Source organism: Muscardinus avellanarius, assembly GCF_963383645.1.
Source record: "Muscardinus avellanarius genome assembly, chromosome: 7".
In the NCBI taxonomy this organism is placed as follows: domain Eukaryota; kingdom Metazoa; phylum Chordata; class Mammalia; order Rodentia; family Gliridae; genus Muscardinus; species Muscardinus avellanarius.
The window spans coordinates 9,589,146-9,598,895 of NC_137793.1; positions in this window are offsets into that span (position 1 = coordinate 9,589,146).

Sequence of the window (9,750 nt, forward strand, 5' to 3'; positions counted from 1 at the left end):
CTATGCTAAAACGTTCATATATATTCACTCATTTAAGTCCTCAAAGGAGTCCTTTGAGCTATGTTTTATCATAGTTCAAACTCACAAGTATGGAAACTGAATGGCAGAGAGGGTAAGAAACTTGTCCAAAATTACTAGCTAGAAAATGGAAGGGCTACAATATGAGTCAAACTCCTGACCACTATGCTATTGAGTCACCAACATGTCAAACTATTTTTCAAGTGGTCAGGAAGTGTCTCCTACTGGATTTTATACTAGATCTTCTTGAATAAGTAAAGAGGCTAAAGAACCTTTATTTTTCTCATTTCTGTAGCGTCTTACCATGACAGCATCCAACACTAAAATATAGGTGCCTAGGATGAAAATATAGAAAGTCTGCCTGAATAATAGAACCTAGAACCAAAAGAAATGAGTTTGCTTTGGGTGTGATGCTTGTTAAACTGGGCTTCTTGTCATTACAGACTGGAAGGTCCGGGTTGTATATGTCATATTTAGGAGAACATTCTAATGGCCGTGTATGGAGATAGCTAAACAGGGCAGCATTCCTCTACACATACATTTTCTTCTCTTATTTTAGGTGAGTTCATTAACACTATTTGGTTATCATTCTTCCCTACCTTTACTTCTGGCAAAACTAAAGGAAAGAATAAAATAGAATGAGCTTTGCAGAGTATCATCGTCCCTGTCCCTACAAAAACGATAAGACTGTGTTGGATGGCTCATTTTATACTAGGCTCTGTCTGATGAAGCTGAGCTGGCCTCTTCGGCTCTGTGACAACTTAAGCCCTATATCCTGTCAGCTATCACTAAGAGGCCATATCCTTTCCTGCATGCAGAACTCTTGCCACCAAAACTTTAAAGCCATTATTAACAGTTCATCTGAACTGGAAATGAGATCCATTTGCCAATCCTTGTCTAAACAGTTGCATTCAAAGCAATGTATGGTTTACACTGGTATCCTAGGTCCAGCACCATGTTGGTGGCCTTCTATCTAGGGAAGAAGACATGAGTGCATTTGGAGTTCATCATACCTGGGAGCAAAGTAAGTCACTGGATTGCGAATGGTTAAAGACAACGTGCTTTTGAAGAATTAACTTGGCCAAGACCATCCAAATAGATTGTATGCCAGTTCATTTTTATTAAGGGACATCTGACAACCTGCCCCATCCAGAGCTGAGAGTTGCAGCAGCAAAGAGAGCATGGCCCATCCTGCTTTTATGTGTTTTCTAAACAGCATATATATGATCCACTGGGGTGGCTATGAATCCACTCTCTCTACCCACATACACTCAGCCCCATGGTTAGCTTATTTGGCTCAACCTTTCCATAAAACTTTAATCAAAAGATGAGCTACAAAGGTATTTTAGTTTCTATCTTAGGGTAAGTCAGTCAGCAATTTCCTTTCTAATGATGTAGATGTCCAAATAGCAAGCTAGTGATGGATAATTTAAGGGGTCTTATACAACTAACCTCACCAGAGCCAGAAATATGGCTTCCTAAAAAATAAGGGAGATTCTAGAAAAGTAGAAGGAATTATGGGCACAGTTATATTTAGGTAACACAAAATTTATGTTTATCCACTGTTTCCATGATGGGTTTGGATGAAATTTTCCATATGTTAACCACCTTTCCCCAGTCAAGATTTTCCCTTTGGAAGTCTATGAAGAAGCAGGAACACACCTCTTTTGGAGGTCATGTTTTAGAAGGAAAAGGCAGAGGACATCCAACATGCTGTGGCAAGATACACCTCTAAATAAACCAGACTCCGGTGCTTTTAACAGAAAAGAGGAGGTCATCAAAGTCCCATTTGCTTGGAAATTTCACATTTTGAAAAAGGGGTCCCATTCCCATGAAGCAATTGAGTTCAACCTTTGTGTTCTTTTTTTATCTGGTTTTGTTTTCCCTCTGGGTTTTAGTGTGATATAAGAAGAAAGCTTTTTTTTGTTTTGTTTTGAATAACATCAATCCTTGCACACTCTATGCAAAAATTTTGTAAGCATTGCAATAATGCTATGAATTACGAGGAACTATTTTAACTTTATTACACTTTCTGTATAAAAAATTTGTATTTAATATTATTTCAATTGCAGTCTTGTAAAATATATTAATAAAATAATGATTGATAAGAAGGAAAGCACCCTTGTCCACTTCTTCAGAGAACTCTCCTCTCTCTGTTAACAAATCAGCCACTCCTACTGACTCTACTACAAAAATACATTTTTTTTAGATTAACTTCTTTTTACCTCTCTTTGATTGGTGGCCTAAAACTTTGGTTAAGTCATTTGGGATGTTAGGAAAAGACACACATAGGCTGCACTTTGAAAAAAATTTTATAGTAAGGTAATATATGGCCTGGAACTTGGGAGTCTCCAGGATTTGAGGCAGCTATTCTTGACTACTCTCCTAACAACTTACCGAGGCTTCTCTGGCTACACTTTTCCACTCCCTTCTCTGAATCTTTGAAGAAGCCAAACTGAATGGTCCTTGCTGGGTAAAGCCTTTTCAGCCAGAATTTCTGATTAGCCTGTGGACAGGATATTTTTTAGTCAGGCACACATGCCTTGTCCAATCAGCTATTATATTTTTCCAAAGAACATCCCAGCACCACTGCCCTGAATGGAGCCGTGGGTGGCACCATGAATATTCAAAGGTACCATGGCAGACCCACTCTGCTCTAACCACCACAATCCATTCCTCATTTTGAGCACTTCATCTCGCCAGCCCTTCCATAATAATGAGTTGGTATACATACTATTTATTCCACCTGCTTACAACTCTCTTCTGTCTAGCAACACCTGCCCTAGAACAACCCTCCCAGTTTTATGCACATGTCATTTTCTCTCTGTAGTCCTCATAAGTCTCCCTTGATTTCTTCATTATTTTATAATATTACATTCTACTATGGCATATCTATTTCACTTATTTGAGACCCTAAGATACTTATATTCATTTTTAGAGTTTATATAGAATTGCTCACATATCTAAACTGATCTTCACAATAATGTTTTGAGGTATATAGGTAATTTTCCTGCCTAGGAAATCTAAAACAGATTTTACATACTCAATGCATAGCAGAATCAATATCCATTCCTAGTTATATTTTCATCAAAGACTACATCTTATTAAATTTACCTCCTGATTCCTAATGACACAAAAGGAAAATTACATAATCCCGAAGGCAAAAGGTTAGAATAAGAATTTCAGCCGGGCGTGGTGGCGCACGCTTGTATTCCACGCGCTGGGAGGCAGAGACAGGAGGATCGCGCAGGTTCAAAGCGCGCGCTAGCTTAGGAGACCCTGTTTCCAAATAAAAATGTAAAAATAGGTCTGGGAGTGTAGCCCGGAGGTAGAAGGGCTTCCAGGAACCCCAGTAGCACCAAAAATAAATAAATAAATAATAAGAATTTCATCCCCAAGTAGGATCCATTTTATGCATGAAGATGTAATAATTGTATTACCCAGCTTCTTTTTGAGGAAAATTCACTGCCCTCAAATCTAAATCAAAGAGAATGAAATCACTATTCAAAAGACCTGGTTGGAAAAAGTGTTTTAGCTTCAGAAAATAAAGAAACATGAGTGAGAGAAAAAGACTCTCACTGACATGTCGAACTATCTGACATCACTTTATATACAAAGTTAGAAAGCTAATGGAAATGCCAGGAAGCTAAAAAGAGCACTATCCTTTTCATCCAAGGAAAGTAATTTTAAAAAGCCACTTAGCAAAAGCCTCAGCAACTTAGAGAGACTCTGTTCAAAAATACAAAAGGCTGGGATATAACTCAGATGTAGAATACCCTTGAGTTTAATACACAAGTACACACACACACACACACACACACACACACACACACAGCAACAACAACAACATAGTAGTAAATAGTTACAAATCTACAACTTTAGATTTCATCCCATCTTTATCTCTTTATAAAAGACATAAGATTCTGCCACTTGTAATCCCCATGCTTGGGAGGTGGAGACAGGAGGATCGCACAGATTCTAAGCCTGCTGTGCTGGCTTAAGAGACCCTCTTTCCAAATAAAAAATATAAAATAGATCTGGCAGTGTAGCCCGGAGGTAAAATGGTTTCCAGGAACCCCAGTACCACCAAATAAAAAAAAAAAGAAAAAGATTAAGATTCTGCAGTGTACTTCTCCTGGAATAAGGGACATGGGCATAGGAATGTGTACAGAGGAATATATTGGATTCACTTTATAAAAAAAAACTTGTGAGCAACATGTATTACTTGGCTTATCCAATGGAGTACAATAACAAGTTAATTTGTGAACACCAAATTTTAATTTCTCTCTATAATATTGAGCACTTAGAGCTGAGGATCAATCTACAGCCTCCAGGAAGTACCTTCATTATCAATGAAAACATATGAGTGCCTGAGATTCCCAGATACAAATAATTAAACAAAACCAAAGAATACTTGTGAGATATCTCAAAATATCTCTTTCTAGAATGTAAAGTGGGTTCACAAAGTGTGAGACTAGAATCTTCCAAATTTTAGCTTATTTAAGTAAAAGAGTAAGAATTTTTGGACAGCAAGGTTTAAGATAATAGATGGTAAATCAAAGATAGAAATTAAAACATTAAATAATAAGTTTTAGTCCATTATAAAACCAAGTCAAGAGTTGTCGCTTCTTTAATTTGGGCAAAAATTAATCTACACAATCAGAATTTAAAAGTTCAGTAGCTGAGCAAGGTGATGCATATCTGTAACCCCAATAAATGGGTTTGAGGTCAGCCTCAGGAACTCAGCTAGAACGTCAGCAGCTCAGTGAGACCATATTTCAAAATAAAAATAAAAAGGGCTAGGCATGCAGCTTCAAAGTAGAATGCTCTTGGGTTCAATCAATCAAGAGAAAGAGAGAGTGAGAGACTGAGATTTAAAAGTAGACTTTACATTTAAAAAGTTAAGAGAGATTCAGTTTAGTAATGTACAATGATAATATGCCATATCTTATTAATTATACACAACTAAATAGACAATTATCAAAAGACAAAAATCCAGACCTATAAAAAAGAAGAAAATTAAATATGATTGTAGGAAAAAAAATTTCCACTCTGTATTTTACACTTGACAAATAGGCAAACATGAAAAATAAATTCTCACACATGCATATACTCCTATATGGCAACAAAAACACTTCTTTTACTATTCTCATTTCAGAGAAATAAATATAACCACAAGAATAAAAGTTAAAAGCTTTTAAGACTATCTTCTTTGAAAATAGAAACAGATAATATATTTTATATTACCATAAAGTCCCAGGAATTTAAGAAGTGAACATTTCTCTAATCAGTTGGTGATTTGTAAAAGTAACAAGTCTAATTATAGAATGCTCATTTAAAATGCTACAAATTGGGGGTATTCATTCGAGTCACCCCTCCATGCCAGTCTGGTATGGAGCTGTACCTATCCTCTGTATTTCTATCTTTTAATAAACTTCTTTAAATCTTCAGAAAAAAATAAAAATTAAATAAATAAATAAAATGCTACAAATTATAAAGCTTGACCAAATTAGTATTCTAAAAGAATAAAAACATTTAAATTTATCAATAAGTGAATAAAAATCATTGAACTTAGGATTCTAGAAAAAGTAAAAAACAAAAAAGAAATCAGTAAAACAAAGTTTTAAGTTGTACACCTTAAAAAATGAAACCAAGAATCCAAACCAGATAAAATTTTGATAAATCTTCCAAAAATATAAAAATGAGCTTAATATCACAAATACAAAAAATTAAAGTGTGTTAGTGCAACACATTATTTCCTTATTTAAAAAGAGACTGTGGCCGGGCGTGGTGGCACACACTTGTAATCCCCGCACTTGGGAGGCTGAGATAGCACAGGTTTGAAGACAGCCTCAGCTACTTAGTGGGTCTCTCAGCAACTTAGTGAGTCTCTGTTTCCAAATAAAATATAAAATAGATCTGGGAGCATAGGCCTGAGGTAGAAAGCCCCTAGGTTCTACCCTCAGTACCACAAAAAAAAAAAAAAATAGACTGTGTGTTTTGTGGTGCCAGGAATTGAAACCAGAGGCATTCTAGCTCCAAGATACAAGGCCAGACCACATTTTATGTTTTGTTTTAAAACAGGATCTCACTAGGTTGCTGAGAGCTTCATCGCTTGCTAAGGCTGGTCTCAAATCTACAATCCTCCCATCTCATCCTTTCAAGAAGGGTAATATGTTTTCTCTTAAATGTGGAAGCTAGGGATAACCCAGATAGATACAAGAGGAACTGTAGGTAATAGGGGACAAACTCTAGTGGATTAAGGAAGGTGTTTTGGGAAGGATGCCAGAGGAGAAAGAAAGACATTCCTTCTTTAGACATTACATAAGTATGTTAGAATACTGATTTCAATCTCAGTATCATGTATGGAAAGTGGGGAGGGAGTCGAGGGAAAGCCCATCAAGTACTTGTGCACGCATGTCATTATTACTGTGACCTACAATATGATGTGAGACTATAATGCACCAATTAAAGTATGTAAAAAGAAAACTAGAAAACCTCAATAAAAATTCAAAAATTAACCAAAATTTATAAAAATTAATGTTTCTTAAGCAAACAAAATAATTTTGTTTGCAAAATCCTACTGAGGATATATATCTCCTGGTATAAATGAATATTACATGTATTGAAAATAATGTATATATAAATTTTCATAAATTTATGTGTGAAAATTTATAATAAAAGATCTGATCTGCCAAGTATAGTGGTACACACATGTACCCCAATACTTGGGAACCTAAGAGGACCCCTGGATTCAATCTTCATTGTTACCAAAAGAGAGAAAGAGAGAAATCTAGATTAACCTTTACTAAGAAAAATACAAAATTTTTAAGAGAGATAAATATAAAAACAAGAAACTGACAGACACAGTGGTACACAACTGTAATCCCTGTATTTGGGAAGCTTAGAGAGGAGGGTCACAGGTTCGAGGCCAGTCTTAGCAACTTAGTGAAACCCTGTTTCAGGATTTAAAAAAAATAGGGCTTGGCTGGGCGTGGTGACGCACGCTTGTAATCCCCACGCTTGGGAGGCGAAGACAGGAGGATCGCACAGGTTCGAAGCCAGCCTCAGCTGGCTTAAGAGATCCTGTTTCCAAAAAAAAAAAAAAATAGGTCTGGGAGTGTAGCCCAGAAGTAGAAGGGCTTCCAGGAACCCCAGTACCACCAAAAACAAACAAACAAACAAACAAAAACTAAAAAATAGGGCTTGGGGTATAGCTTTGAGGTAGAAGACCCCTGGGTTCAATCCCCAAAATTATATACAAACACACAAAACGGAAGAAAACAACTCTCATTTCTGCAGGCTACAATTGATAAAGTTTTGTTTTCCTTCAAGCTGATTTATTAAATTAAGAGAATACAAATCAGTATCCAAACAGACATTTTACTTGTAGAAAGTAAAATTTAAAATTTACCAAAATAAACAGAAAAAAGGTATGCAATATTCTCTTTGAGAAGATGCTAATGAGAAATGTGTGCATGTAAGCCTCTACCATCTTGTACCCCATTAAGATGTATGATTACAATGCACTAATAAAAATATATAAATAAAGTTTTTTTTTTTTAAAAAAAAGAGAGAGGTTGCTGAAAGTCTCCCAACATTGCTGAGACTCTCCTGGAATCAGTGATCCTCCTGCCTCAACTCCCTAGGTCCTGGGATTACGGGCCTGAGCCATTATGCCTAGCAATAATCATGCATTTTGCAGACTTTCAGGAAGTGGACAACTGGGGGAAGCAGCACATCTCAGGCCTGCTGACATTCAATCTCTATTGCTTTGAAAACAGCATCTTGACAAGAGAAAAAAAAAACAGCATAAAATTGAAAAAAAGCAATGAAAATTAAAAGGTGGTAGATACAAAGCTAAAAGACAGAACAGTGGACAGAAAAGTAGCCCACCCTCATCTTCTGGGGAATAGCCGTGGCCACAGGGCCTCAGCAGCACCACGTTGCTTAATTGTGCTGGGACTTCTGGCACTGCTGCCTTCTAAGACCCCCAGCAAAGAAAGCCAACAACTTGAAATAAGTGGCTGCAGCTCATCAGAATTGTAAGCAGGCTCCACAGAGATCCTACTGCCTGGACCCTGGCTTAAACTTGCAGTAGCAGCTGCCCTCACCACATCCTCCAGAAGGCCAAAACAGTGCTCAACAACACTGCAAGTGAACTAGCTTTCCCCACAAGAGACTCCCCAAAGTGGCTGCAGAGACTCACACACCAAGCAATAGACTCAGAGTCTTATACTTTGCAGTTCACCCTGGTGAGAGTGGGCGTGGCACTTGCTGTTGGACATAGCATAGGGGCAGATTAGCAAATAGCCCTCAGGATCAATTGGGCAAAGAGGCCTACAGTCTTTAGGGCACAACTCCCTACTAGATCCACTAGGGATCACCACAAACAACCCAATTGTGGTGAGTGGGGAGAACTCAGACCAACCCAGCCTTATATGTAGAAATATAAGCTCATACATATATACTAGGTTTGGTCCCAACAACAACCATCACCTATATAAGCAGGGAGAGATGCAGGCTCTGGGTCTGTGAAAAGCATGGAGACCCATGCCTACACTAGATACAGCCCCAGTGATATGGGCCACCTGCATACATTAAGAAAGTCTCAGAGACAAGCCCTTTCTTAGAGCTTGGAGACCTAAGCTTTCAACAGGAAAGATGCCAGTGTCAGTTGATGCCAGCACTGAAAGAGATAAGGCAGAGTCACAATAATTGAAGGAGACCAAAACCTGGGGACATAAACTGACATTATTACTATAAGTTACAGAGTAAATGAGAGTACTTGAAATATGCTCCAAAACTTATTATAGAAAGTTAACTTTAAATGGATGAAAGAATACACGCAGACCCAAGAGGACTACAGAGGCCAAGTCTACTCAGTATTCATATATTTGTAGGACTGAATTCTTTTGGTGTGTGTGTGTGTGTGTGTGTGTGTGTGTGTGTGTGTGTGTGTTTATCTGCTGTCTTCCTCAAACCTTTGATAAGCTTCATCTCTCTTTCATGTCTACTCTCTTTCCCCCATCCCTTTTTTCTTTTCTTTTCTTTGCCTTGTATTAAATCCAATTCATATTACTATAATAAATACTCTATACTGGTTACTAGAATCCTACTACATACTCACTATCTCTAATCTCTATTTCTAATCTCTACTATATGTTACCTTACTAAACTCAAACCCTCATTTTACTCAATCCTATCTGCAACTTTACCCTATTCTTGAATTTACTCCTTCAACACCTTTCTCCTCATTCAACATTCAACAAAACTTAGCCTTGCATATCCAGCTGAAACCTATCAAAATCAACAAACTAAAAAAATGATACAAACTTAAAAAATATGAAATCATGAGAAGTAGGAATATCAAGGAAGCAATGAGCTCCCACAACCCAACAATAATAAAATTCAACAACACAGAATTGCAGAGATTGCCAGAAGGACAAATCAGAAACCTAACTGTAGAAATAATACAGTATTTCCTAAAAGAATTTAGGAAGAGCATAAAACAAACAAATAAACAAAGAATCTGACACCCTAAACAGTAATCAGAAAGCAGAAAGAAGCTCTGAAGGAATCCAAGGATGCAATCATTGAAGTGAAGGCATCAATAAAAACTATAAGCAGTAGACTAAAACCACATGGAAAATAGAATCTTGCTTTTAGAAGATTACTACCACAAAAATTAATTTATAGTATAAAATTTAGAAAAAACAAATAAGCATAAAT